The sequence below is a fragment of the Herpailurus yagouaroundi genome, unplaced genomic scaffold (genome assembly GCF_014898765.1).
Source record: "Herpailurus yagouaroundi ecotype Mexico unplaced genomic scaffold, PumYag 308, whole genome shotgun sequence".
In the NCBI taxonomy this organism is placed as follows: Eukaryota; Metazoa; Chordata; class Mammalia; order Carnivora; family Felidae; genus Herpailurus; species Herpailurus yagouaroundi.
This window is the reverse complement of record NW_024412525.1, coordinates 94,694-119,620: the sequence shown is the minus strand read 5'-3', so window position 1 is coordinate 119,620 and position 24,927 is coordinate 94,694. Positions and strand designations below refer to the sequence as shown.

Here is a 24,927-nt window from a genome sequence, read left to right as displayed (position 1 = left end):
AGAACTGCATAAAGCTTGTGTATCAAAATAAAATCTGAAAATTCATGATTGACAAAAAGAAAATGATTTTGTGCTTCCAAATGTGATTGAGTTCCACAAAGGAATGAGATGAAAATTTACTTTCTGTCACCTCCAAAGTTAACTGGGAAAACACACACACACACACACACACACACACACACACACGTTTTTCTGACAGGCAACCAGGCAAATCACAGACAAAACTGCAGGGCAGGGGGATAAAAAGGAAAGAAAAATCTTGAAAAAGCTGAGCTTCCAATCTCCTCCCACTGGTTTCTGTGAAGGATGACTTCAGTCCCTTTCTTAACTAATTCTGTCACTGTAAAATCCTACAGTCATTCTTCCACACATAAAGGACAAATAAACTCAAGAGGAGGATCCAGATGCTTTCAGTTTTAACTATTCACCAATGGTGGAAAAGGCAGAATGCCTAAGCTATGTCTTGGTGGCCAATAGGATGGCTGTGTATCTCCCACATGACTCGCTGCCTCTGTCTTTCACATGGGCTGTAATTTAGTTCAATTCAGAACTGCAGATAGTACAGCTTTCACAGGAGCAAGGATGCCTGAGCACAAGTGGCTGACTTCCGAGTGACTTTGTGAAGCACTTTCCTACCTCCCTCCGTCATGAAAACGGGGATTCTGCACCTGCATCAGGGACAGTCTGGCAAAAGCCTCTGCTATGCCTCCGGGGACAAGGAACTAGCACAAATAACCATTTTGAAATTGTAAGTATACATTTCTTTCCGTCAAGTGTACTGATTAAAATAGTTTTATGTCATAAGCATCAAATATTTGAAGATTTTTTTAGGGTACTCTTTTATACGTGTACGGAAAGGTATTCAGCAGGCAGGAAAATGTTTCAGGGACAATTGTTGCATGCTTTATTACGTTAAAGATAAAGAATTAAAAATAAAAGTCAGGCATTCCAAAGAGTAGCTGCAGGAAGCTGCACCCCGGAACATTGCTCCAGTATGCTGCTTTGTTCATAAGAAAAAATGAAGGCACACACATATGTACTTACTTCACTTCTTTTCATTCTTTATGTCTAATCAGATCTGATCTGTCCCCAAGAAAAATAAAAGACAAACTTTGCTGACTCCACTGACAAGGGTACCATAGACTTTCCAGACATCTGACAGTTATTATAATTAGCTATGAAAGACTGCTAAGACACTTGGGGGCAAATAGCTCTGAAATTCTGAACAATGGCTTCAAGCCAGAGCTTTCTTTTTATTTATGTTTTTTAACTACCACTTTTCATTTCATAATAATGATAGAGACTGAACTGGTTTCAGCATTTTAGTCCACAAAATGTGAAATAAAGTCCCGGCAGAAGTGAAAGGTGACCGTGTAAAGTGGTCAGTGTAAAGACAGAAGGAAAAGACAGCTTTCTGTATCAGGATCCAGCCTTCCATGTATAAAGATTTTTTTTTTTTTTTGAAATTCCTAATAGGGTGGAGTGAGGATGTGGGGGTGGGGAGGAAGCATGCGGAAGCTTCTTTATAGAAGAATGCTTGAAGAATAAAATAATTTGGGATTTCTTCTTACCAGAAGGCAAAAGATATGCTTAGCATCTCACATTCTTGGTAAGGTTTTTTTGATGGAGTTTCAAACAGAAGCGACGTACAAACCAGTTTTTTTTATTTATTTATAAAATAATTGGAAACAAATGGGGGAGAATGATCCTGTATTATTGCTTTCTTTTTACATTCAGCCAGGGTAATCTAGCAATGCATTATGCTTTTACTTCTAGAATCATCCAAATTCTTAAAAAGTTATAAGCTAAGTCTCATAAGAAATTAAAAGGCAAATCAAATCGACGTGATTGTGACTGATGAAGATTTTGAACGACAAAGCCTCCAACAAAAAGAGAGTTTGTAAGAAAACATTGCCCTCCTTATTTTTAAAAGAGAGTATCAACTCCATCAATTATTGAAAGGAATTATTCAAAGGCTCCAGACATAACTAATTATGGCTTAAAGAGATCTGCCAGAGCAGAGCTTGCGTTCTAATTATAAAAGTCCAAGACGGTAGGATTCATTTTTTAAAGAGGACTTGGACACAAATTTTCGCATAATCTTTTTAAAATACACCATTTTTTTTTCTTTGTCTGCTCTCATGTTATCTACACCTCCCCCACCGCCGCCCACTGTGTGCTGAGACACCTGAAGGCTAGACATAATGATCAACAGAGCTCCAGCCTGTCTGGACTCCAGCCAGGTTTTTTTCCCCCCTCTACAATCAAGGAGCTTGCACGCAATGCATGCCGAGCCTATTCCGCTGCTATGTGCAGATCCGGGATGGAAGTCTTACACATACTGCGGAAAGATTAAAGACAACAATATCCCCTTTCTTTTACCCCAGACAGCCTCAATTTTTAACCCTTTCATTACCTTTACAACCAAGACGTCTTATCCTTTCAAAGGCAGGTCTCAAGGGACCCTGCAAGTCCTGCATCACATTATACAGATACACATGCCTCATTTGGTATAGAAATCTCATCTCAGCAGACCCATCGGGGGGATATTTTAGGATTAACAGTGTGCTAACTAAACAAAACATAATTTGCCTGTGCGGGAAATGCATTTTTGAATGAACTTAAGCTGTAAGAAATCTGGAAAAAGTCAAAGGTCTGTGGAAAGATTCTTGCAAACCTTGCAGAAGGTTATAGCATTTCTGATGATGCTGTTCTTTAAGGCTCTCTGGTCTGTCTCTCCCCCCCCCCCCCCCACACACACACTCAAGAGACACACTCAGCCAGGCAATTATATCATTATATCACAGAGAAACCCGGGTTTGCTGGTGATGTCATCACATATAAAATTTCGCCTTTGTGGGCAACATTTTCAATCACCTAATCGCCAATGTCTGTTGGGTGTGTGCCCATAGGAAGTTCACATGTTTGTGGGGTTAACCAACACCCACAGGAAAGGACTATTTTATTTGTAGCTATCTCTTTCTTGAAGATGTGTTTGTGGGGCAGCATGGGCATGTTTATAAAGATGTATGTAGTCAGGCAGAGTTTTTTCGTTCTGGGAAGCGTTACTAATATGCTGGTTGAACGTTTCAGAGGTGGTTGAATTTCAATGATATGAATAGGAGGTAAAACTCCAGAACATTTTGCAATCACTTGGATAAAAATGTTATAATGCTGATAGATGTTATGACTTGGTGATTCTTATTTGCCATTTCAATTTTTGCAAATATTAAATCGTTTCACTCTCAACTTATTGGTTAAAGAGTATATGCCAATGATTTAAATATAATGCTTATTTCATGTGCTCTGGGTTAGATGTTAATTTGGTTAAAATTTTGTGGGCCGGTGTAGAGCTTATATCTGTTTTCAAGTTTATTTTGTGGGTTTTACACTAGACAGTTATCCACCAAAGGAGTGTCCAGATTGTTAATAATGTGTGTATTTACTTGTACTATTTTATTTTACTCAAATAGAACAAAGTTGAATAATTTTACTGAAACATATTGCCATATCTGAGACATCAATACAGAACAACTTTGCATACATAATGTTTCTTCATTACTAAGTTTTTATATGTAATTTAAATTAATCTCTATTATTCTAGAATGGCCAGGTATACTTAACCAGTTCTTATATGCCAAACATTCGATAAATTCTGTTTTAAATTTTGGAAGTTGAACTTAATGCTCCCTTCTTGCACACTCGGAAAAGGATTAATTTTGAAAGGATTTGTAAGACACATGTATATGAACAGCACTATTTATACACCAACATACAAATTAATGAGATGAACCTTGCCGATGTATTGTGTGATTGTTTTAAAACAAGAGAAAAAGTGTTTTGTTCTTTTTTTGCTTTCATGTTACTTTTGTTGAGAAAAGTATATAGCTCAAAGAATGGACACATTTTGTACTTAGAAAAAACAAGCCACACAAGTTAGGTGACATTCTGTGGGCTAAAGACTCCAGTGTGAACTAATAAATAACTTTTTTGAGAAATTTTTGGGCCTGACTCCATAATTTTTACATAAATAGTTTTTCCAGCGTATAGTGGAGTTCTTGCCTGAGGATGAGTTAAGAATTGTTTTATCAAACATAAAAAATTAAAAATTGTTGGATTTAAATTTCACCTACTTTCTAAAAACAAAACATGACATTGCCCACTGGGAATACAGGTTACTAAAGAGGCATCTTTCAAAGAGAAGAAGATAATGGACTTGATTGAAATAGTTGAACTACGTAACGCCAATTCAAGAACAAATGGTTTTTCAGAGCATAAAGGAGAAAGAACAATTTACTATAGTACAGTTTATTCTTCTTACACAATAGTAATGATTTATTTGAAATGACAGAACAAACATAGTAAATATACAAAAACAACCAATGATATCTTATGTCAGAGATCTGTCAAGATTGTTGTGTTTCATATATGAGAATATTCTTAATTCAATTATTTTTCTGAAGACTTTAGTGAAAACCTACACTCTTGCTTAGCATATATGTTGATATTATAATCGTGTATTCTTGCACATGTGTGTAGATACAGTATATATAAAATGTATTTGAAGAGAGTCTGATGACCAAATATAATTGTTGGTATTTTATTATAACGAGAGTTATTTTTAAAAGCTATTGCATTAGGATATTAACATATTTTAACACAATGAAATTTACATGGGGAGGTCAACTAGCTATGTCTATGCTAGCAGAAGGGCATAGTCAGATAATGGCCAAATTAATGTGTTGATGATGTAATTATTGCAAATGCCTCATATCAAACTATATTTCAATCATGTCCAAATAGAGACGACTCTAATGTGGCAAGAGGTATACAATGTTATTTAAAGAAACTTTGTTTCTTTACATTATGAAGATGGTTTCTAAAAGTAGACTCACACTCAGTTTCTCTTATGAAAAGACAGATTGGGTTGTTTTTTTTTTTTTTTTAAACTTAGCCTTTAGGCTTTGAGGCCTGAAGTTATTTTGAGTGGATGTCTGAGCACCGACCACAAAGAGAATGCCCAGGAACCTCAAGTCACAATGAGAAAAGAAGGAAAATTGGTTTGGCTGCTTCATGCCTCAGATTTTATTCTGTCAAATCTACCTGCAGACAGCCCTCAAAATTAATTTGAGTGAAAACTATCCAAGTTATTTTCACAATTTTCGAAAGACCCACGGTCCTGTTGATATCCCATTAAGGAATAGTATTCTAAGAGTGATTGAATGTTCCACTGCCTGAAACTCAGTCAAGCTCAGTGAGGCGCTGGGGTCAAATGGGCTCATGAATCACAGATAGGAAATGATCTGTGTATTGCATATTTGGAGGTTTAAAAAGAAACATTTGGGATATTTTACCGTAAACAGATTTGGGGTTGGTTTTTGGCACATCTTTTTAAACACCAAGTCTGCAGTTCAGCTGAAATAACTTTTTATATGTATAGCTAAGACCAGATGGCCACGTGCTCCTTTCTTATTTAGATGAGACTTTTCCTTTCAATAACATCTTTCTTCCTGACCTGCTTAAAAATTCCAGCGAATGAAATCAGCTCAGGATTTTCAATTCTAATTGACCATGTGCAAAGGAAGGGCCAGTGGAGAAATCAGTGGAGGCATTGTGAGGCTCACTGCCTCAGTTTTGTCTTTGTGTTTTCCCCTTACTAGTCAATCTAAACTAATTGAAAACATTTAATATTTAGTCATATTAATATAGCTACAAGATTATTGCTCAATGCAAATTATTTGAGTCGGGTGTTTCTGCCATTTCATAAGTAATCAGAAAAGTTATCACACACCTCCATAGTCTTTCAACTACCTGCTAAGCAATTTATGGGTTAAAAAAACATTACAACATTGGCATAATGATTGAATTAAGATGAAAGAATTATGATACTAAACTTATTTGAACACATCATTATTATTGAAACACATATATACTGTTAAATTTACCTTGAAAGTATCTACTATATAAAATTCCTGGTCCATTACATGTGAAGTCATTATATTTATAATTTTTTTTTTCTGGAGATTTCATTTGGACTTGGATTTGTAAAAGATACCAAACATTGAAGATGATCTGTAGGGTCAATGGCTAAGTAGCAAATCATATATGCTGGTAAAGTGGGCATGTGAATTTTTAGGGTGTTTTTCTTCTTGACAAGTTCTTGACTCAAATAATTTTCTTCATAGTTTATTACTTCAAAAACTCAAAGATGTTCCCTTTTTAAAAATGTAATTTTAGAATGGCAAAAGTGTTAGATGAAAACAAATTATCCTTCTGATACAGACATTATTTTGACTAATAAAGACAGAAACCCGTACCAAAGGTGCAGATTTTTAAAATACATGCTAGAGATAAGAAAAACTCTGAATTAATTATCATTGTTATTGAGAAAACACTGGCCTCACAGCAACACTGTCTCAGATTTAGAATTCTTTGCTCATTCTTATCCAGGTAACCTTTTATCCACTAGTTATCAAAAATGGGATGCCTAATCAAAAGCCACACTAGTGCAATTGTTTGAAAAATGCTTTTTATGAGTGATAAGATCAAAACGAATTTCTTTGAGTCAAAAGTACACAAAAATTGACATGCGGTTGGTCATGGGATTCACATCTATGAAGGCATGTTCTATGCCACCAACGTATAAAGTCAATTCTTTATGCACCTTGTAAAACTTAAATTTCTGAGATTTTCATATATGTATATTATATATATATATATGAGTCAATTTGTATTAACAAAATATTAAAACTCCCATTGCATCAAATATATGTGTTAGTTAAGGTGTCTCATATTTTATAAATTTTCTTCCTGATTTGTGAATCATAAAAATCAATTAGAAAAAATATATATGGCAGGGATTTAGCACATTTTTGTTCTACTACCCGAAATGAATAAAATATATTTAGGGACTTGAGACATCAAAATATAAACAGAAAACCTAAGAAACACAAAGTCTAAAAATTATACATATTTTTAGCTTAGTTTTACTCCTAAAAATAACAGATTCCAAATGAAAGTGAATGTGGCTCTTATGTAGGAGATAATGGATAACGGGATCTTGAGAAAAATAGTGAAAATTATATTGGCGGAGTAATTTCAGATGGTTGAAGCTAAGATGGTCAAAACAGATAGGTAAAGGGGCGCCTGGGTGGCGCAGTCGGGTAAGCGTCCGACTTCAGCCAGGTCACGATCTCGCAGTCCGGGAGTTCGAGCCCCGCGTCGGGCTCTGGGCTGATGGCTCAGAGCCTGGAGCCTGTTTCCGATTCTGTGTCTCCCTCTCTCTCTGCCCCTCCCCCGTTCATGCTCTGTCTCTCTCTGTCCCAAAAATAAATAAAAGTTGAAAAAAAAATTAAAAAAAAAAAAACAGATAGGTAAAAACAAGGAATACAACTGGGAGTTACTCCCACTTTCTCTTCTTCCATGTTATTCTGAAAAATAGACCTCGATTCTGCAGGATCATAGATAATCACGCATTTTAAATGAGCTTTACTCTTTTTATTTATATGGGGTCATGATTGAGACTTGCTACTCAGTTTTCCTGTTTATCCTAATTCTTTAGACGAAGAGCACAGGAGAAACTATAATCAGTTTTGGGAGCTTTGCAGCTGTGTAAGATGTCTGCCCCTCACTATATCCCCTCTGCTGTTCTGTAAGCCTGTGATCATCAGTCAGAAACAGAGATCCTTGAGAAACCCAGGCCCCTTTAATTCTCTGGGGGCTGCATTTGTATCTGTTTTCACGTTCCTTCTGAAGAATCTTTCCCCAGACTATAGCACACATCTGAACACTTGCTTCCCACCCAGTTTGCTATGTTCACAGCCATTTCTGCTTAGGTAGGACTTTGCCTCATCCTTAATTACGCAGCTACGGTTCACACTCAGAGCTGTATTTTTTTTTAATTTTATATTTTTAAACTGTGAAGGAAGTGGGGCCAACCGGGTCTACGTGACCTCAAAAGAATAAGTGTAGGAGCAGACGCAGATGTCTTTGGCATTCTGAAAGTCTGCAGTGTGGTAAACAGAATAACAAGATTGCACTGAATTTGATTGGACAGCTCTCACTTCCAGCAAGTGGACTATGCCCACTTTGGAGTGGAAGTTTTCTCTTAAGTAATGCACTTGTGGTGGACTCTTCATTCCTGCAACTCATACTTGATTTGGTGTATTTCCTGCAGGGAAATTTACTGTTTTAATTTAAAGGGCCTAACCTCTCCCTCAGCAAATGCTGAATAGGACAACGGTATGAAAAGAGATTATGTCCATAAGCATATGAGAGAGCAAACTGCACCAGATGACCCAAAACGAGGCGAATATGTCAAAAAGTTGATTCGAGTTAATTATATGTTTATCATGCATATGGGTTATCTAGTAATCTGTAGGTAAATGCAACCTCTCTGTGTGATGGGAAACCAGAACTGAACCAAAATTCTATTTAAGGTTTTAAGTATTATGTTTATTGTTTAGAAGCATTCGTAAAAGAGACATATTTCACTGATTTGTACAGTCGTCTGATTGCCTTGGTACTATCAGCCATCGCTAGGATATTCGTCCACGTTAAATGGGAGAAAATGCCAATGCTCTGGTTGTTGTAAGCACTTCACAATGTGTTCCCCTCACCCTGAAAGGACATAAAGATTTAAGCTGACAACAGTGACCGGGAAGAAATTCGTTCTTTGGTTAGTCTGAGGACAGAAAAGGGTTAATTTTTCAAATCTCTGTGAAGAGGTGGGGAACAAGCCCTGGAAGATAAAAATCAAACCAAAGCCTAAGCTGCTAGTGATTTGGTTGTATTTATGGATTATACTACATCTTGAAAAGAAGAAAATCAGAGCTGTAAGATGACGCTGCAGGGGTCGTCTGGACTTTTCACTGAGTCTAAAGTCTGTGTAGTCAATGCTTATTAAGGCCTGGATTTGACCTTTGCTCTCCTCACTCCTCCCTGTCCCAGGTGCAACATTTTTGCAAGTGCTTTACCATTATTGGACACTATGTGCAAGCTTCAAATTGTGAATGAACAGAGTGCTCTTAGCATAAAAAGCAATCCAGTAGTCACCATGCCCGAGTTTAAAAAAAAAACAAACGTTAAGATCTGTAAACTTACATCCACTTTCTTTTATAATTAATAAACAATGACTGTAGGTGTTCTTCGAGATATAACGAAGCGCAACTTACATTTAAACCAGCTTGGTACGTTTGCTGTTATGGTGAAGTTTTTTTATGATAAATTTTTGTAAGAATATTTAAGATAGTGATTTCTATCTAAACAAATTATCTTTGAAGTTAACATAGAAAAACCTATATAATGATTTTGTTTAAATTTTTACATAGACACTCTTATAATACCTGAAGCTCTTATGGTCTAGGTTTTGTTTTTGGTTTTGTCTGTTTTCCTAGAGGATGAATTTTACTTCTAAAAACTGCATTAGCTAAGAGAAGAGGACAGAAATGCCTTAGTATTCGCTCCTGGGATATAGTATAACTTGTTTACTGCAACATTTCTATGAAGTATATTTCTGTATTTGCATAGTGTTTGATAACTATAAGAGAAAATCCATTTATACTATTCATTAATCGATATTTTGAATAAAATAGCCAGGTTTATGCCTCTGGAATGATAGCTAACATGCTTAAAGCGTATAAAATGACTCAAAATTAATTAAGTAAACATAAAGGGAGAAAATAGAACTATTCACCTATAGAATACACTAAAAGATTTACACTTTTATTTTATCTTTCTGCTGAGTGTTTTGTTTAATTGGCAATTCTTTAAATGGCATAAATTTACGGTTGAAAACCCCAGCCCCCTTTCCATTTTTTGATGTCCCTTTGGATATAGAAGTAATCACTATTTTTTACTTGCTAGGCTATCTTTTATATCTTCATTTTTAATCACCTAGTTATGTACCACAAGCAGTACAAAATGGATGAAATATCAAATATGAAGTTCCTAAATTCGCTGCTTCTAAATTTACCTTAAAATTATTGAGAATTTTTCAAGTGAACATATTTGTTGGAAATAGCATTTATCCATTTGTAGTTAAAAAACTGTAATGATGATTTAATATAAAGACTTAACAGATTTCTTTACCCCACGTCGACTAACTCCCTTGGTTGCAGAAATTGAGAAAATGTCTCCCTTTTATTCAAACTCTGTAGAATCGAGTCCTGCACACTTTACTATTTTCACTTTACATAAAGGATTGGCAATATGGTTAAAGCTTTATACTTTAACACGACCTCTATTGCTCTCATTGTATTGTTTTTATAAAGGAGCATGCATTATAGACAACTTCATGCCTGGATGTTAATTTTCATACTTTACACTTATAGCATCTCATAAGGATGCTCATTTTAAAATATTCTAAGGAGCCACAAAGTTATGTTTGGTTTGATTTGATAAGAAAATATCAACAGTATCATAGGTAAAGAAATGAGCATTGACTTTAGGATTGTTCTTTGTCTCTTCATGTGGAGCCAGATTTCCCTCTAAAGAGGAGCAAATGCGCTTCTGAAAAATGGATTGAAACTGAGATCCTTATTTGAAGACAGTGTTGCTACAGATTTGCATAAACTATTTGGTAATGCCTTGCCATATAGACCTTTTAATGCTACGTACCCCCCTGTGAGGGCATCAGAGTGGAAATCTGCTTCCAAATTTTAATGGTGTGTGTTCCCTTAAACATAACCTTCAGAGAAAAAATTTCAGAATTACATTAGGGTGAGTTTAAATATATTTTTCCCTATAGATCCCTTACTAATTATTTAGGTAGCGGTGTATCAAGAGATACCTAAAGTCAATTTAAAACCATAAGAGACTCTTAAATACAGAGAACAAACTGAGGGTTGATGCGGGTGGAGGGGGAGAGGGGCAAATGAGTGATGGGCATTGAGGAGGGCATTTGTTGGGATGACCACTGGGTATTGTATGTAAGCGATGAATCATGGGAATCTACCCCCAAAACCAAGAGCACACTGTACTCACTGTATGTTAGCCAATTTGACAACAAATTATATTTAAAATAATAATAATACATACATACATACATACATATTGGGACAGACACGTACACACACAAAATTAAGTCAAGATCTTAGTGCCTAAAGGGAAAACATGCAAAGAAGTCCCTAGGTTAGATAACTTGAGCTTGCTCTCCAACCAAACTCAGTTTTTTCAACTTTCATTTATGAACTACATGTTATTTCAAGATTGGACCGTATTAACCACTAGTAAATATTTACTTCAGGAAATATGTAGGCTACGATAGTTTAAAGATGGTAAGAGATGAGTACGTAGGATTCCATCTTTTTTTCTCGTTCAAGCCAGAGTATCCTGTAAGCTTCAATAAATGTGACCTTTCATATTTTATGTTAGGGGTAAATAATAATAATAATTATGATAATAATAATCATAATACAATAATTTTGACTGCACCATTTCTTAAAAGAATAAATTGCTATACAGTATATTTAGAATTTATCTCTTCTATAATTTTTGTACAGCAAAGTGATTCTAAGATATCACTCTATTTCTATAAAATGAATTCAAGAGTATGGAAAACTTTTTTTTTAAGTTTATTTATTTATTTTGAGAGAGAGACAGAGAGAGAGAGAGAGAGAGAGAGAGAGAGAGAGAATGAGTGGGGAAGGGGCAGAGAAAGGGAGAGAGAGATAATCCCAAGCAAGCTCTGCACTTAGCTGGATGCGGGGCTCTATCTCATGACAGTGAGATCATGACCTGAGCCAAAATCAAGTGTCGGATGCTTAACCAACTGAAACACTCAAACACCCCGGGAAAACTGATTTTTAAAAGCTCTTTTCCTATAACATGGCCCAAAGAACAGCAAACATATTTACTAAATATCTATGGAACTTTTTTCTTTTTTCTCTCTCAGCTTCCTGTCATCTTCCTTAGCCTTTTAGCTGCCAATATCCTTTTCCTCCAGATAACTTCTTTTTTTTATTTAATTTCTTTAAATGTTTACTTATTTTTGAGAGAGAGGGAGAGAGAGAGACAGTGCAAGCTGGGAGGGGCAGAAAGAGAGGGAGACACAGAATTTGAATCAGGCTCCAGGCTCTGAGCTGTCAGCACAGAGCCCAATGCGGTGCTCGAACCCACTAACTGAAATCATGACCTGAGCCGAAGTCAAGATGCTTAACGGACTGAGCCACCCAGGCACCCCTCCTTCCAAATAATTTCATAGTGCCATTCATTGAGGTCTTTTTTATTCTCATTTCTCCAAAACTCTGGTCAATTTATTAACGTCTCTCAGTATTTTGATGTCAGTTTCTCATTAGAGTCACACAGCAAATAGAAAGAACACTAGGTATGGAGTAAGAAGATATGTTACTAAATAACTGAGTGACTCCTCTGGGATCTCAATTTCCCTGTCAGTAGTTTAGGGAATTAGGGACACAAGACCTCCAAGGTCCCAGGACATACCTCTGCATGATTAGCTGAAATTGAGACTATTAACAGATTAATGAATTCTGTGCTTGCAAAATAATCTCAATATGGTATACATGTGCCAAGTGGTCCAGCCTATTGGAAACACAGTCATATTTACACTTTCTCAAAACTATTCCTTTTAAATGTTTAATTTTCACTTGTTAAATCCCTTTGTATGTAAACTTTGATTCTTGAATGTGCCTTCTGATGGATATTCTTCATGTGAATCTGCTAATATCCTGCATGAAGTATCGTATGTAAAATCATATAGTGTAAGGAAAGCCTAGATAATTCAGACAATGCATTTTATTGTTGAGCCAAGTCAAGTCAGGAAACAACATGGTCACTTTTTCATAAAAATTTTTTTAAGTAGGCTAGTCTTTACAAACTCCATAATAATCTGGAACCACTGGGTTGTACAACCAAAGAAGGGATTCTCTGAAGGGTAGATCTTAACTGTTATTACTGCAATCATGTGATATGACTGTGGGGGTTTCCCAGATGCTGATCTAGACTTTAGTACAAAGAGTTACAAAATAGACATCTTCAAAGTATTACCAAAGTTGTATTTCAAGTTAGCACTACCACTATTTTTATTATAGGGAAGTTGATCATTGAAAGACTGTTGAGGAACTCTGACAACATTTTTACCCTGGATTTTAGCAATGCAAATTTGTTCAAGTTTCTTGTTTACGAACAACTTAAGCAAGTTATAAATTCTCTTGCTAATTTAGGCTATGCTTTAGGTTTAAACTAGTTTATGACTGTGGTGTATGTATATTGAACTCCCACAGGGGTTAAATATACAGAACCGAATTTTCAGGTTCAAATGTCAGAAGCAAAGGTAATACTAAAAGTCCAAAAATCAAGAGTACAGCATGAGTGATGGGAGTCCATGGGAGAAAATATGTCAAGTGCGTTAACTAATAAACATAAAGTGAATTACAAAAATGCACTTGAAATATAAAGAGCTATAATTATATTGAGTTTTTTTCTACTAAAGTCTATGTAAGAGATTTAATTTACCCTTTTAGGAAATTGTGATCAACAATCTAACAGCTATTCAGATTGTGTCATAAATCAGACAATTACAGATTAATTTCTTAAGCTTATTTGTCCACCAAAATGATCTCTGCCTTCAGAATATTGTAAAAACACAAAAGAGATCCAAATTAAAGTGCCTGGTAGATATCCACAGAATACAAAAATCAAGTGTTATCAAATTATCTGTAATATGAAATTGTAGAAATGTCTGTGATTTCCTTTATCCTTCTTTTAAAAAATATTTTGGGACACCTGGGTGGCTCAGTTGGTTAGATGTCTGACTTCAGTTGAGGTCATGATCTCACAAGCCTCATATAGGGCTCTGTGTTGACAGCTCAGAGCCTGGAGCCTGCTTTGGATTCTGTGTCTCCTTCTCTCTCTGCCCCTCCCCTGCTCATGATCTGCCTCTCTCCGTGTCTCAAAAATAAATAAATGTTTAAAAAAATTTTTTAAATAATAAAAATATCATTTTATCCAAATGGTCATATAAGCTTAATCTTTAGAAAGAAGGAATGAAGAAGAAAAATAAAAGTATCATATTAAATCTAGAAAGTAGTTTCTTAACTTAAAATGTGAAGTTAATGATTTAATGAAAATCATGTCCACTTTCAGAAATATTTACTTATATCAGGTTTGAATTTTGTCTATCGTTATGTAAAGCCATGACACATTATACATATGCGCATGTTGGCACACAATACATTATTAACGATCACATTTGGACTTGGTAGGGAAAAGTTTAATTCCATAATTGCTGTCAATGCTAAGTTGATTTTATGCATCTGAATTTCCATTATACCTATTTCTGAAATGGGATGTTAAACAAAAGGAAGTAGGAAACATCAGTGCCTGAATAACACGTATAAAATGAAATGCAACATTTTTTTCTGATCACAATGTGGATTTCTTTTCTTTTAACTTGAGAAATTTATTTATTAGAGTCAAATCTCAAAAACTCAAGAGTTTATCTGGTTTGTGAAATAATATTATTTTCACTGTTGCCAGTAAACAACAGAAACCGAGCCTTGAAAAAAGAAGTGAGTAATCCAGATTCAGGGAGTAAATTATCTAGAATGATAAGGTAGAATTCTTTCAGTTTCTCAGGTGTCTCTCTAAAAATGACTGGATAAAAGAAAACATATAGAGATGAAAGCACAACATTTCCATTTGCCTAATAACATCAGTTCTGATAAAAGTCCTGGTAAAGATAAAGCTGAGTCAATTTGCTTTAATGAAAGGCATCAAACCTCCTACAGAAGCACTTAAAGCCTTTGTTATTCAGCTCCTCATTTGTGAAGTCTAACACATACCCCATACATCCCATGACACTAAGCATGTTTATTAAGTGTTTACAGCCTCTTAAATCATGGTACTATGTACAGTGTGCATCTAATTCCTATTAAAATTTCCGTGATGTAAGTCCCATTATCATCCCTTCTTTGGAAGTGAAGAAATTTAGAAACAGGATGGCCAAGTAGTAAGCCCGAGCTGCCACAATGCCTGTCATGGTGGAGTAGCATTTGAACCCAAAGACCAGACATCACATGTGCATCTAACTGCTTTTCTTCCATTATTGTCCTAAGCTATGGAATAGGGGGGGGGGGGGGGGGGGGGGGGGGCCCGAACATCAATGTAATAAAGCATTTTATAAATGCAAGATGGTATTAATTCTAGAAAGGATGCCTGCCCGATCTCACATTATCATGGGTAATCAATTCTTAGATGTGCAGGTCAAATCTCTCTAATGAGTTCCATTACAAGGAAGATTGAGACAGAACATATATTAGCACCATGGAAAAGCCCATTTATTTTACTTATTTATTTAAAATTCCTCTATACTGAGTTCTCTTGAAAGTCACTATAATAGGATTTGACCTGTGTGGATAATATACCTTTTATTTTCACACCAATTATATTTGTTTTATGAAATCAATTTGTTCTCAGTCATATTTCCCTGTGGCTCATCAGTTTCTTGTTTTTATCTGCTTTACCTAATCAACAATTATATTCTGCTATTCCATCTAAATAGCACTAATGCTGTTTCAGACAAAAATGTATATCAGTAATGGTTGCAAACTTAAAAAACAATTAATCTCAAAGCACTTTAGTAAATGCACTGAACTTGGCTTTAAGACAATTTACAGTAGCACAGAAGTCCAGTCTGTAATGGCCTTTGTCCAAATGAATGTAGCCACCAATGATCCTTACAAAAGGACAAAATTACACCCACAGACAGTGCTATCAAATTGTTACAGTGTGGCCATTTAATAATCAATCTAAAATGTTTACTGAATGTTAGCTCTAGGGAAGATATTGGACATCAACATAGTCCATGTTCTCATGCTTTAAGAAAGAAAATCTGTAAACAATCTCAATCTTGGATCAGGGTTAATGGAGTCTGTCAAGAAATAAAAATATGTACTTAGAAATTCTAAAATCTCACACCTCTCATTTTTTTTTCTGTCATTTTCTAAAATTTCTATAAACAGCTAAAATTTGGTTTAGTTGGAGGCTTGGCTGGACTCACAAGACTTTCTCTCTCATGATTTTTTAAGTGTTATTCAACTGGATGTTTCTAGATGTGAAACTCTGACTCAAATCAACTTCTCTCTTGGAGAAGAAATGTCAGTCATTGCCCGAAAATTTTCTTGTTGCTTCTCAGCTTTCTAAAAAAAAAAAAAAGTTCTTGATTTCACGGCAGGTAGTGAAACTCATTACAGAAACTCATTCATTCCATAAACAACAGTAGAGCATTTTTTAAAAATATGCTACATCTGAAAGAGTTTTTACTATATGTATTTTTAATTCACTTGAAAATATCTTTGAAGGTACTCACTATTTTAAAAGGTGTATCTAGTGTGTCTATGTGTAATTTCAGCCTACTATGGTAAAACTTGTGAAAGGTCAAAGGCAACATCCTAGCAAGGGAGTGGAGGCTATTTTGGCAGTTTCCTGTCTGCAATATTGCTCTCAATTCTGAGAAGTTCTACAATAAATTTGAAATTGTCTTCTAAATTTATGTTGACTATCCTGAAGAAGTTCCATTAATTTGTCTCTGGGAAATAATCACTCTAATCAGTCTTTCAAGTGGTACTGAGTAGTTATTGCAAAAGTCTCTTAGAAAACTCTTATTAGAAAGTTTTATATTTAAATACTTGTTCATAATTTCCATTCAGTTTTCTCTTAAACATTCATATTCATAAGTGATTTTCAAATCATTCGATGAAATATCCATGTGTTATCATGGGTTTGTTACCAAGTACATAAAGAGTAAAGTTAAACTAACATGGTGTCCGTGAAGAGTAGAAAACAAAAGAGATGTTGACCAAATTGCGTAGATTCTGGTCATAGCGAAAAGATAGAGCCTGGATCACTGTGCTACTTTAGTTCAATGCCTATTTATCAAGCTCTTGTTAATGTAAATACTAGGCTACACAGGTAAGAAGGTATCCAAAACATGAGAAAAATTTATTCTCCATCCTCAAAGTGTTCATAATCAAGTTGGTTAAAAATAAAAGTGCTGAAAGTAATTAACTTTTATTCAAAATATATGCTAAAGTTAAGAGACAACGATCTTTCTGCATGGTTGTAGGAAATTTTATCATAAAATCTTAAATGTGAAGATAGCAACCTCTTAAGTATGCACAATCCAAAACAAGCAGAAATTTCAAAGAATTGCATTTTCTTTAAAAAAAATTTTAATGTTTATTCATTTTTGAGAGACAGAGCACCAATGGTGGAGGGGCAGAGAGAGAGAGAGAGAGAGAGAGAGAGAGAATCTGAAACAGGCTCCAAGCTCTGAGCTGTCGGCACAGAGCCCAATGCGGGGCTTGAACTCACTACGTGTGAGGTTATGACCTGAGCTGAAGTCAGACGCTCAACTGGCTGAGCCACCCAGGAGCCCCAAAGAATTACATTTTCAAAATTATCCTTCTTTCAATAATTTTCAGATAATGGATGTTCACAATAAAGACCAGAGAAATATCCTAAACTCAGAATTATAAAAGTAAACATTGGATTATATAAAAGTAAACATTGGATTATATACAGTTTAATTTTGGGATAACGTCTATGTTTTAGTACCGACAATATTTGAAAATGGCAATCTAAGGATTAATCAAATGTATCAGTTCATTTTCAGAAAAAAAGAGACAGATCTGTATTAATGTTCCTTGTTTTGTGTAATTTGAAAGAGTATTTTTAATCAGATAACTACCACGTGTTCTGATAGTGATGTCAAGTCATTATTATTTGACTATAATCCCATTCTCCCCAGTTATGAGAACATGTACATATTTTGAAAGGAAACACTAAGCAGGATACCTTCAATGTGATCAAACAAGTACCTTCTGCTGGAGGACATTTGTTCCAATAAATCTACAGGCATTTGGAAGAACTCATACATTTCAAGTAACACTTTGGATCTTAAAATTCATTCATGTTATTCTCTGTGTTCTAGGGGTCACATTCATCAAATCAGTGATATCATTGAGGATGTAGATGGCACAGCATTAGCACAGTGGGCATAAGCGTTGACCACACGTTTTGGGTCAACTTAGTCCTACCTGTAGCTGCTTCAAGAATCTTCAAAATTAGAGCTGGTCTATTACTTTTTAAAAATTTGTTTTAAGTTTATGTATTTGTTTTGAAAGAAATGTAAACAGCACAAGTGGGGAAGGGTCAGAGAGAGAGAGGGAAAGACAGAATCCTAAGCAAGCTCCACACTGCCAGTGCAGAGCCTGATGTGGGACTCGAACCCATGAAACCTTGAGATCATGACCTGAGCCAAAAACCAAGAGTCAGACGCTTAATTGACCGAGCCACCCAGGCGCCCCAGAGCTAGTCTATTCTTATGGCTTAAATGTGTTATAGTATGTAATCTTTACAGCAGACTTGAAAACCAAAAAAGAAAAAAAAAATGTGGTCTCAAAGTCATTTCAGAGTAGTGCAATTTATGGAATACCATAATGCTTAGGGAGCTAGAGAGATGGAAACGAAATATTCCCATCAAACTGTAATTTCTAGAATAATTTGGAGTCTCATAACAAGAGTAGCTCATGGGATCATTGATTATAGAGCCATTGGTCCAATTTACAAGTGAGTTCTTGCCACTTGTCATCTTGAAACTTGGGCCTTTATTTCTTAGATCCTAATATGAATCCTCATATTATTTCTGTCCCACTCATCAACATCACCTTGATGACCTTTCTACTCCTTTCTTTATGCAAGGAAAATGAGGAGGGGCTTATTTTGATGTTGACTCATCCACAATTAACCTTCAGAAGATTTGAGCCAGATGACAGAACCCTCCTTTCTAGGAAGGGCCATATCAACATCAGGGGTTTTGATTCATTCTGGAGAGGGACCTGGAGGGATCTATCCCAAATGGAACTGCTAAACAGATTTTAAGCTAAGCTAGTTTGCAGGATGGCATAGAATGGTTCCACGAAGAAGAGACAATTTCAGGAAAATAGCAAGGGAACATATTGCGAAGACTACAGGGAGGCCATGGGACACTACACTCTGACCGGGGAATCGGCACGAAACTTGTGAGGCACTCAGAAGCAACGGCCACATTTCTCTTTTGGTCGTAGAGACTCAGGTGCACGGGGCTACTTCCAAAGAGATTTCAAGTGTCACGAATGGTAGCCCCTGCCATTCTGCTCTCACCTCTCATTTTTGTGGGAATGACACTCTGGTGTAGGATTCCAAGCACCTATGATAACAGCTACCATGTGCTCCCCCAGAAAGGCCCTCTCTTTCTGTTTACTCAGGTCGTGGTCTCTAGTGAGCCTGTCAGTATGAATATTGTTCTTTGTCAGCCGCCTCTGAAATGCTGACTGTGACATACACGTAGTCTCAGATTGTGTCCTTTGGTTTACTACTGTGTCTTTTTGCCCCCAATGCAGCCACTTTCAAGAGTTTTTTTTTTTTAATTTTTTTTTCAACATTTATTTATTTTTGGGACAGAGAGAGACAGAGCATGAACGGGGGAGGGGCAGAGAGAGAGGGAGACACAGAATCGGAAACAGGCTCCAGGCTCTGAGCCATCAGCCCAGAGCCTGACGCGGGGCTCGAACCCACTGACCGCGATATCGTGACCTGGCTGAAGTCGGACGCTTAACCGACTGCGCCACCCAGGCGCCCCAACAAGAGTTTTGACTGAACTGTCATCGCTTTCATATGGTTAAGCATTCTGATGCTAGAGTGGCATCCTACCTCTACTGACACCTCTATGGTTCCAATTGCTGAGAAAGTAAATGAGAAGGGAGACTTTTACTTAGCTCTTAGCTTTCACGGGTTTTCTCAATGGAGAGAAACGCTCCCTCTAAATTATGAGGAACACCCAAGAAAAGAATAAAGAAACCATCATACGGTAACAGGGCAGGCATCATACTCTATCTTGGCTCTTTGTATGTCTAAAAGTAGTAAAGGATTAACAGCAGTACACATCAGTTCTGAAAAATAGCAAAGCCTGTGGTAAAACTTAAAACAAAAGAAAAGAAAATTGTTAAAGCGATTTGTTTTGGGTCAAATTTACATAATCTAATAGAGCAAAAGAAGGCATAATACAGGTGTTTGCCATCAAAAGTTTTCATTTGTATTCGCTGGACTTATCCTAAAATAGGTACAGGTTATGATTTCACCTCAGAGAAAATGAAGTGTCAACACAACTAATTGAAGATATTGAGTTAAGGCTTTTTTTAAGAGAAAAATAAGAATATGTCACATTGGGCCCTATTACACACACAGTTCTGAGTCAAAATTAAAAGAGAACAGGGATTATCATAATAGCAGTATGACATATAGGTAAATATATGCTGGTAGTGCTTTGTTTCCTGCAGAGGACAAGGATTTTGCTTGTCTCAAACAATGCTTGCATAGTTCAGATTCTCGAGGCACTCAATAAATAGTACCCTTCTTTCCTGCTCAAGTTCTGAAATAAAAAATGTAAGACAGATGGAGAGAGGATATCACCTTTATTACTGCTGCAGCTAATCATTTTGAAAAAAAAATATGGCTTATACCTTTGAGCATGCAGGCTGAACATTATGGCATGAAGGTCATCCAAGAGTATATACATTCTGCAGGCAGACCAGTTCTTCAGGGAGAGAAACAGAGAGAACAAAAGACAGGCAGAAACACACGCACACACGCACACGCACACGCACACACACACAGATGCATGTATGCTGGCTCACATACCCAGTTTGTCCTTCCAAACTTTCCAATTAACTGCCTGTTGGAGTAGAATGAATAAGAGTGAAGAGTATTATGCAGGTGTGCCGGTAGAGTCACTGCCCACAGAAAATGAAGAGCAAGAGAAGGAACCTTTCCCCATAAAGATATACACAAAAGAAATAAAAGGAAGTAGAATATACAGAAAAAAATAATAAAATATAGCTTTAGAGTAAAAAAATCCCATCTTCAATGATCTAAATTAATATTCTTTTTTATTTAAAAATTTTTTAATGTGTATTTATTTTTGAGAGAGGGAGAGTGTGTGAGTGGGGGGAAGAGCAGAAAGAGAGGGAGACAGAGCATTGGAAGCAGGCTCCAGGCTCTGAGCTGTCAGCACAGACCCCGATGCGGTGCTCGAACTCACGAACTGTGAGATCATGACCTGAGCTGAAGTCGGACAGTTAACGACTGAGCCACCCAGGCGCCCCTAAATTAATATTCTTAAAAACAGCTAACAAATAACGTGTGTGTGTGTGTGTGTGTGTGTGTGTGTGTGTGTGTATAGAGAGAGAGAGAGAGAGAGAGAGAGAGTCAAAAGGAAAAAAATTCTCCATAAGGAAGAGTTGTGACCAAAGGTTGAAGTGATGGCCAAAAATCTCCTTTTAGAGCTGTAGGTAAAGAGCCCGTGGGGATTTGCATCAAAGGCATATTCCCTTTATTTTCCCCAGGACTAAGATATAGGGTTCCAAACTGTAAAGGGCAGAGTAAATTGATCTTTCGCCCAAGGCCGCCCGAAGAAAATTGCTTCTCAACCTTCTGTCCACCTTTCTACCAACCATTCAACTCTGGTTTCACTATCAAATTAAACATGCTTTTAAATAAAGGATTCCATTCAATGTTTCTACAAAGGCTTCTACTAAAAGCACCTCACTATCCTAATAATTAAAATAAGAGGGCATTGCAAATATCTGGAAAAAAGTATTTTGTCATATGAAAAATTTTGTTGCCTGAGATTCGTGTTTGATAAAAATTCTTCCACGAATACTTAAAATTGTAATCACAGGAAGAGAACTTCTCTAACCAAGTCATTTCACCGTGCAGAATGAATTAATTTTTGCAGATACTGGAAACCATTTTGCTCAAAATATTGATGGAGGCATGGAATTCTCTCATTTTTCTCCCTCACGGTCTTCTGTTCTCAGCCTTTCCACTGATATCAACTCTTTGCCTCCTGGAGCAGCTAACAGCAGGATGTGGCACACAAGAGAAATAACCTTCACAGTTGCTGCCTTTCAGCACAGACGTTCTAGAGATGTAATAGTGACTCTCAGAATAGCCGGTCTTGAATGTTGGAATAATTCTAGTAGAAAGGTGAAGCCAACGCATCCAACTGATCTCTACTGACCTAGTTCTAAAATTATTCCAAGAGGGAGTCTGTGACAGGATTTGCCAAGGAGTTATACAGCAAAACCTACCTGAAGAGGCTAACTGCTGTTTAGATAGCTATTTTTTCTAGTTTTTTAACATTTCTTTATTTTTGAGAGAGAGTCACACACAGAGCACAAGCACAGGAGGGGCAGAGAGAGGGAGACACAGAATCCGAAGCAGGCCCCAGGCTCCGAACTGTCAGCACAGAGCCTGCCAGGAGGCTCAAACCCACGAACTGTGAGATCATGACCTGAGCTGAAGTGAGCCACCCAGACGCCCCTAGATAGCTATTTTTAAGACATCCAACCTTTCTGTATCAGTCGTGTTCTCCAAACAACCAGTAGTGTGTATCAGCACATGCGCGTGCGTGCGTGTGTGTGTGTGTGTGTGTGTGTAGATAGAAGGAAAGAGAAAGACTGACTTTAAGGAATTGCTCATGCAATTGAGAAGGGTAACAAGTCCAAACTCTGTAATATAGTCTAACAGGCTGGAGACCAAGAGAGGAGTCGCAATTTCAGTCTGAAGGCAGTCTGCTACCTAATTCCCACAAAACACCTTGGGTTTACAGAGGCATTTATTCAATAGGTATATGTGGAGTTCTTTATTCTGGAAGTCCCATGTAGCTCTTATGTAAACACCTGGCTCATTCACGCAACCATGAAGCACTTGCTATGCATCAGGTAATCAGGGGTCACTCCGTCTTTCCAGGATTACGAACAGAGAGTATGGCAGGATCAAATCTGCATTTTGGAAGAATAACTCAGGCATCAGTTCAGATGAGGTAACATCATATTTGCCAAAAATAAAATAATGATCCAAACATGAACTATAACTTGTGTTTGTCCCAAACAGTTTATTCTCTAAACAAAATACTAAAAACACACAGCCGTTTATTTTCCTCTTTATTGTGTCCTCATTTACACATTTGGAGCACATGCTGAAGTCAGTGTAGGTAATTTCAGGCTAGATATAATTTTATTCTTGGAAGTATAAAAAGCAAATGCAGCCCACATAAGGAAGGACTCTAGCTTGTTAATCCTAAGAGCATGTGCCTGGCTACTAAAGGGGCTGATGGTACCTTGGGCTTCCCAATGCCCGTGTAACTGCTCTGCCTTGCTCAATATCCACTTTGTACAGGAACATTGACAGTTTGCATTTGAAAATGATGCTATATAAAGTGTAAGATGCTTTCAGATGTGGAAAGTGCACATGCTGACATTCTAACTGGAAGTAATATTCTCTTCCTTTGCCACTTATCTGCTAGTAATGCGATGGAACATGAAAGCTATACTGAAATTATAAATCGTTTGTTCTCACTAGAAATACAAAAATGGAAGAACGGTATTACCCTAAGTCCTCCCAGCAAGTTTGCCATATCTGTATTCATTGGGTATACAAAACAGGAAAACAACCTCCATGTGCCTATGAAGGCATGCATCTTGCCACATAAGCAAATACCTGATCACTTACGATGTAACCTAATATATGTGGCACATTTCCTAATGGCTTGAAAATTTATATTATTTTTTCTTTTTTTTTCTTCAAGTGCTCAAAGCTAAATATGAGTACATTACCTGTGATAATGTATCATTATTGTGTACAGAATTCTCTAATCTACTGTGATCATTGAAAATTTATTTTTGCTTCAAAATATAAAACTAGGAAAAACAATGGAGATGTTTTAGTTTTTTAAATGAATATTTTCAAGCATATACACAAGTGCATTTAAATTTAGGCCTTACTGTATATTGGAGTTAGTATATTTTTATACAGAGAACTTAAGTGTATAAACAGTCATAGTCCAAGATTTCCCATTATTATGGGAAGCTATTGTTTTCTTTTCCATATACCTCCCTAGTTTGCTTATGCTATTTCCTCCTATTGAAATGATTTTTCCCCGCTCTTCTCTGAATGTCCAAATGTGGCCCAACTCAAATGCCACCTTCTCCAATACGCCTCCCTATCTATCACTGCTGGACTTAATCTCTTCTTTAAACTCTAATAACCTTTCAGCTCTATCCCTTTCAGGGCACTTAACACTTTGTTTCTTGTGTTATTGTCTTTCATCCTTAGAAGACCAATCCTTGAAGGCAGGATCTCAATCACTCAGCAGAGTGCTCTTAATCTAGTAGGTGCAAAGTGAATATTTGTTGAAATACTGAATGGGTGGGTAAAGGACTTAGAAAAACTCCTGCGGAAATCTGAGAATTGGTTCTAAGAATGAAATAGCTCTAGCAATTTTAAGAGTACTAAATTTTCTCTGTCTAAATTGTAATAATCAAATAGTTGCAATTTCTGTATAAGCTGAATATAAAAACCTTAGAAATTGAGGGAATCAGGTAGGAGTTGTATCATTTTATCATATAGATTGCATTTAATTCTCATGACTACAAATCTGTGATCAGTAATGGCCAGCATGGAACACAATGGTGACTTCTACAGATTTTAATGAGAGTATACCCTAAGTGTTAATCATTAAAAAGTACAGATAAAGAACTCATCAAAGAATAAACCTTGAGAAATCAGTGAATCACATAAACAGACATACTACTGCAAGATTAGAAGAGGTGACTGGGGTGTGCAAAAATAGATGTAATCTGAAGAGATTTTTATGGCTTATATACCTCTAAAACTGATTGCTAGTCATTAGTTCTGTTCTTCCATATGTATTACGCACCTATATTTTAAGTCTGACACTCCTTTAGTTACTGAAAAGACAACGATAAGCAAACAAATTCTCTGCTTACAGTAAATACATGTATAAAATCAGTAAGGTGACAGGCAATGAGTGTGGTATGAAATTTTATATAAAGCTCTCAGGGAAGA

The 24,927-nt window shown here is 36.4% G+C and overlaps 2 long non-coding RNA genes across 2 annotated transcripts in view; both read left to right on the top strand.

Moving 5' to 3' along the window:
• Positions 1-523: 523 nt before the first annotated feature.
• The window catches only part of LOC121021706 (uncharacterized), a 39,806-nt gene continuing 15,402 nt past the window's right edge, over positions 524-24,927 (top strand). The window contains exon 1 of the long non-coding RNA XR_005786661.1: positions 524-748. This is a non-coding gene — a long non-coding RNA (uncharacterized LOC121021706). The remainder of the gene's footprint in view (positions 749-24,927) is intronic.
• Positions 3,105-9,081, top strand: LOC121021707 (uncharacterized). Its single transcript, XR_005786662.1, has 2 exons — positions 3,105-7,134; positions 7,374-9,081. It is a non-coding gene; the product is annotated as an uncharacterized LOC121021707 (long non-coding RNA).